Source organism: Cebus imitator, unplaced genomic scaffold (genome assembly GCF_001604975.1).
Source record: "Cebus imitator isolate Cc_AM_T3 unplaced genomic scaffold, Cebus_imitator-1.0 Scaffold125, whole genome shotgun sequence".
In the NCBI taxonomy this organism is placed as follows: domain Eukaryota; kingdom Metazoa; phylum Chordata; class Mammalia; order Primates; family Cebidae; genus Cebus; species Cebus imitator.
In genome coordinates, this window is record NW_016107440.1 from 3,917,607 (window position 1) to 3,923,453 (window position 5,847).

The 5,847-nt window shown below is 43.7% G+C and overlaps 1 non-coding gene across 1 annotated transcript; it reads left to right on the forward strand.

Moving 5' to 3' along the window:
- Positions 1-1,422: 1,422 nt before the first annotated feature.
- On the forward strand, positions 1,423-1,586 carry LOC119472983. The gene has a single exon (XR_005202152.1). It is a non-coding gene; the product is annotated as a U1 spliceosomal RNA (small nuclear RNA).
- The last annotated feature ends 4,261 nt before the right edge of the window (positions 1,587-5,847 follow it).

Sequence of the window (5,847 nt, forward strand, 5' to 3'; positions counted from 1 at the left end):
GAAACCAGGGTGCACAGGACAAGCACCTGTGTTAAAAGGTGCTGTATCCTAGAACCACAGGGGACTTACAGTGGTTTCATTCCATCAAGTAAATTCTTTTTGGATGGTATAAATACAGGATTTGATGGAAAGAGTCCTAAGTCAAATTTTCATAGGAAGACACACATACAAGAGTTTATTTACTTTTTGACATACGGTCTCCCTCTGTTGCCCAGACTGGAGTGGAGTGGCACAATCACGGCTCACTGCAATGTTGACCTCCCAAGTTCAAGTGACCCTCCCACTTTAGCTTCCTGAGTAGCTGGGACTATAAATGCTGTCACTACACCTGGCTAATTTATTTATTGATTTTTTTGGGGGGGAGATGAAATCTCCCTATCTTGCCCAGGCTGGTCTGGAGCTCCGGGACTCAAACGACCTTTCTGCCTGGGTCTCCCAAAATGCTGGAATTGCAGGTGTGAGCCACCAAGCCTAGCCTTGAATTCTTAAAATTATCTGTAGCACATGTGAATGGAGTTTGTGAACTGTGTACGAACTTTAAAGTCATAATCAGTATTCACCTGAGAACATTGTAGCAGAGTTAGGCTTTTGTAGGAATCTCAGCCAGCCAGTAAACATTTACTAAACAATGACTCTTTTCAGGGCGTCCTGCTGTACAAAGATACAGATTCCTTAGTAGTTGTCAATATCCCATTAACTACCATCATTTGAATAGAAGGTGCCTGGGGGTGAGGGGTCATCAACTCCAGTATTTGATTCAGACAGTACTGACGCCCAGGCCATCTGGCCCCAACCTCACTTGCACTGTAAGCTACAGTTGCCAATCCTGAGAAAAACACTTTAGAAACATAATCCCTGGTAAAGAACAGCAGGAAGCTATACTATAAGTAAAACTAAATATCGATTCCAAATGTAAATTGTTTAACAATAAAAAATACAATTTAAATAATAGCAGGCATGGACTGGACAGGGTGGCTCATGCCTGTAGCCCCAGGACTTTGAGAGGCTGAGATGGGTGGATCACTTGAGATCAGGAAGTTGAGGCCAGCCTGGCTAACATGGTGAAACCCGGTCTTTACTAAAAAAAACTACAAAAATTACTGAAGTGCGTCTGTAATCGAAGTTACTCAGAAGGCTGAGGCCCTAGGGTCACTTGAACCCAGAAAGCGGAGTTTGCAGTACGCTGTGATTGTGCCACTGCACTCCAGCCTGGCCCACAGAGTGGCACCCTGTCTCCAATAAATACATAATTAATACCAAGAGTGAATAGCTTTGAAAAACAGATATATGTGAGGGTGGGCCAGGTGGCTTGTGCCTGTAATCCCAGCACTTTGGGAGGCTGAGGTGGTTGGTTAAGCTGATGTCAGAAATTTGAGACCAGCCTGGCCGACATGGTGAAACCCCATCCCTACTAAAAACACAAAAATTACCTGGCAGTGGAGATACCATGATCATGAAGGTGGTTTTCCCAGGGTGAGGCTCACCCATTGCGCTCTGCATGTACTGACCCCTGTGATTTCCCCAAATATGGGAAACTGAACTGCAAAATTTGTGGTAGTGGGGGACTGCATTTGCACTTTCCCCTGATAAAAAATAAAAATAAATACATAAATTAGCCAGTTGTGGTGGTACATGCCTGTAGTTCCAACTACTTGGGAGGCTGAGTGACGAGATTTGCTTCAACCCAGAGGCGGAAGTTGCAGAGAGCTGAGATCATGCCACTGCACTCCAGCCTGGGCGACAGAGCAAGACTCCATTAAAAAAAAAAAAAAAAAAATTTTTTTTGAGGTAAGATCTTGCTCCGCTGTCACCTAGGGTATAACAGAATGGTATAATAATGGCTCACTGCAGCTTCAAACTCCTTCAAAATCCCTCTCACCCTACTCAGCCTCCAGAGTAGCTGGGACTACACACAGGTGTGTGCCAGCATGCCTGGCTAATACTGTATATTCTTTCTAATTTTTAGAGAGATGGGGATCTCCCTGTGCTGCCAGCTGGCCTCAAACTCCTGGGCTCAAGGGATCCTACCACTTCAGCCTCCCAAGGTGTTGGAATTATAGACACGAACCACCACACTCAACCTGTCATCAAATTCAATTTTGAAAAGAGAACATGAAAATGGACACTCTCCTACAATCTGATGAAATCTGGCACAAACTTTTTGGTTATCTGACAGTATGTCTCAAAGACATTGTATGTGTATGGGCATGAATGTCTAAGTATATACATAGCACAATTACACCTCCCGGATTTCATCCTAAGGATCATCATGATCGTACCCAGCTGAGAAAACTAAACTGTAAACCACTAGAATGTCCAGCCACAAGAAAGTGGACAACAACTTTGGGCACACCCACACAGTGGACAGGGCAGACACTCTCCTAACTCCACTACCTGATTGGCCAAAGTAACTGACATTCTCCACTCTCCTATAAAACACTGGTGGTTGACAGGACTCTTGGATAATCTGTACATCTGTGTGAAAAATTCAACACCATGCTGCCTAAGACTCAGCCATGTTCATTCTAAACCCCCATTTATGACAGTTGTATTTGTCATTAAAAGCCTGGAGGCCAGGTGTGGTAGCTTACACCTGTAATCCCAGCACTTTGGGAGGCCAAGGCAGGCGGATCGCAAGGTTAGGAAATCACAACCATCCTAACTAACATGGTGAAATCCCATCTCTATGAAATGTACAAAAAATTAGCCAGGTGTGGTGGCATGTGCCTGTAATCCCAGCTACTTGGGAGGCTTAGGCAGGAGAATCACTTGAATCTGGGAGGCAGAGGTTGCAGTGAGGAGAGATCACACCAATGCACTCCAGCCTGGGTGACAGATTGAGTCTCCATCTCAAATAATATTAATAATACCAGGAATAGGCTGGGTGGGGTGGCTCATGCCTATAACCCCAGCACTTTGGGAGGCTGAGGTGGGTGGATTACTGGAGGTCAGGAGGTTGAGATCAGCCTGCCTAACATGGAGAAACTCCGTCTATACTGAAAAAAACAAACAAACAAAAAAATCATTAGCTGACTGTGGTGGCATAAGCCTGTAATTCCAGTACTCAGGAGGCTGAGGCCCAAGAATCACTTGAACTCAGAAATCAGGGTTTGCAGTGAGCCGAGATTGTGCCACTGTACTCCAGCCTGGGTGACAGAGTGAGACCCTGTCTCCAATACATACATACATACATACATACATACATACATAACAAGAGTGAAGAGCTTTTTAAAACAGATATACCTGAGGCTGGGTGCAGTGGCTCATGCCTGTAATCCCAGCACTTTGGGATGCCAAGGCGGGTGGTTCACTTGAGGTCAGGAGTTTGAGACCAGCCTGGTCAACATGGTGAAACCGAGTCTCTACTAAAAATACATAAATCAGCCAGGCATGGTGGTACATGCCTATAGTCCCATCTACTTGGGAAACTGAGGCAGAAGTTGCAGTGAGCTGAGATCATGCCACTGCACTCCAGCCTTGACAACAGAGCAAGACTCCATATATTAAAAAAAAGTCTGGAAATTTTTCTTTCTTTAAAAATAAAGATGAGGGTCGTGCTTTGTCAACCAGGCTCGCGTCCAACTCCTAACCTCAAATGATCCTCCTGTCAGCCTCCCAAAGTCTTGGGATTACAGGTATGAGCTACCACACCTGGCCTAGCCTGGAAACATTTGCACCTGATCTAGGAGGCTCTGTTAAGTGTCATTAACGTTCTTTTACATTCTGAGCCAGGTGCTGTGGCTTGCGCCAGTAATCTCAGCACTTTAGGAAGCCGAGGGAGACAGTTCACCTAAGGTCAAAAGTTTGAGACCAGCCTAGCCAACATGATGAAACCCTCATCTCTACTAAAAACACAAAAATTAGCCAGGTGTGGTGGTGTGCGTCTGTAATCCAAGCTACTCAGGAGGCCGAGGCAGGAGAGTCGCTTGAACCCAGGAGGCAGAGGTTGTGCAGTGAGCTGAGATCTCTCTCCATTGCACTGCAGCCTGGGCAACAAGAGCAAAACTCCATCTGAAAAAAAAAAAAAATGTCTTTTATGTTTTGTCTTTATTCATCCATTCTTTAGAAATCAAAACCGGATATTACAGTTTAGACAAGAAACTGGAGTAAGTGGACACTCTCTCCAAGAATAGGCTTTATACCTGTAGCCAAAAGATTGCAAAGTGAGACAGGATGGGGTGGCTCACACCTTTTATTCCAGCACTTTTGGAGGCTGAGGCGGGCGGATCACTTGAGTCCAGCAATTCGAGACCAGCCTGGGCAACATGGCAAAACCTTGTCTCTATAAAATATACCAAAAAAAAAAAGTACCTGTAGTCCCGTCTAGGAGGGAGCCTGAGATGGGAGGATTATTCCAGCCCAGGAGATTGAGGATGCATTCACCTGAGACTGCACCACTGCACTTCATGCACTCCAGCTTGAGTGACAGAGTGAGATTCTATCTCAAAAAAAAAGACAAAAGATTGCAAAGTGAATATACTGTTGCTTAAATTTAAAATAAGTGTTTATACATTTATTTTATTATTTTCCACATTAACTCACTCCTTCAATAACTAAACATCTACTGTTCCCTAACATATAAAATAAACATATACGGCTTCTGAAAACATGGTGCAAAGCCAGGCACATTGGCTTACACCTGTGATTCCAGGACTTTGGGAGGCCACGGTGGCAGGATTATGTGAGCCCAAGAGTTTGAGACCATCCTAGGTGACATAGGGAGATCTTGTCTCTACAAAACAATTTTGAGAAAATTAGCTGATCATGGCGGCATGCACCTGTGGTCCCGTATAATTGAGAGGCTGAAGTGGGAGGATCACTTGAACCCAGGAGCTTGAGGCTGCAGTGAGCTATGAGGCTGGGTGCAGTGGCTCACACCTGTAATCCCAGCATTCTGGGAAGCCAAGGTGGGCAAATCACCTGAGGTCAGGAGCTCAAGACCAGCCTGGCTAACATGGTGAAACCACATCTCTACTAAACACACAAAAATTAGCTGGACGTAATGGTGGGTGCCTGTAGTCCAGCTACTCCAGAGGCTGAGATGGAAGAATGGCTTGAACCTCCGAGACAGAGGTTGCCGTGAGCCCAGATTGTGCCTAGTGCCCTGCAGCATGGGCAACAGAGCAAGACTCCATCTCAAATATACCCCAGAACTTAAAGTATAATAAATAAATAAATTAATTAATTAATTTAATTAAAGATAAAAATATAAAAAAGGATGAATAGAAAATAAAGCACAGTAGAAAAAATGACTGATATGCTAAACTACTGATAATACAATTAAGTGAAAAGGCAGGTTAGAACAAAATGTTCAGTATATTCACCTCTTAGTAAAGTATGCCTTGTTATATGACTAAATAGAAATCCGACATGAGTCTACTACAAAATCCTAACAATTCCCCCCAGACAGGAACTAACAGATAATTTTATTATTTTCCTTCTGCCTTCCTTGGATTTTCCAAATCTTCTAAAACTAAGATTACTTTTATTTCTTACTTTTTAAAAAAAGAAAACAGAGACTCACTGTCACCCAGGCTGGAGTTCAGTGGTGAGATCTCAGCTTACTGCAATCACTTTCTCCCAGGCTCAAGTGATTCTTCTGCCTCAACCTTTCAAGTAGCTGGGATTAAAGGCATGTGCCACCACCATGGCTAATTTTTATAATTTTAGTAGAGATGAAGTTTCTCCGTGTTGGCCAGTTTGGTCTTGAACTTCTGGCCTGAAGTAATCTACCGGCCTCAGCTCCCCAAAGTGCTAGGATTACAGCCATTACTGCGTCTGGCCTAAGATAATTTTTATAATCAGAAGAAATATTACTTAAGTTTTTCTTTTTTTTTTTTTTTTTTT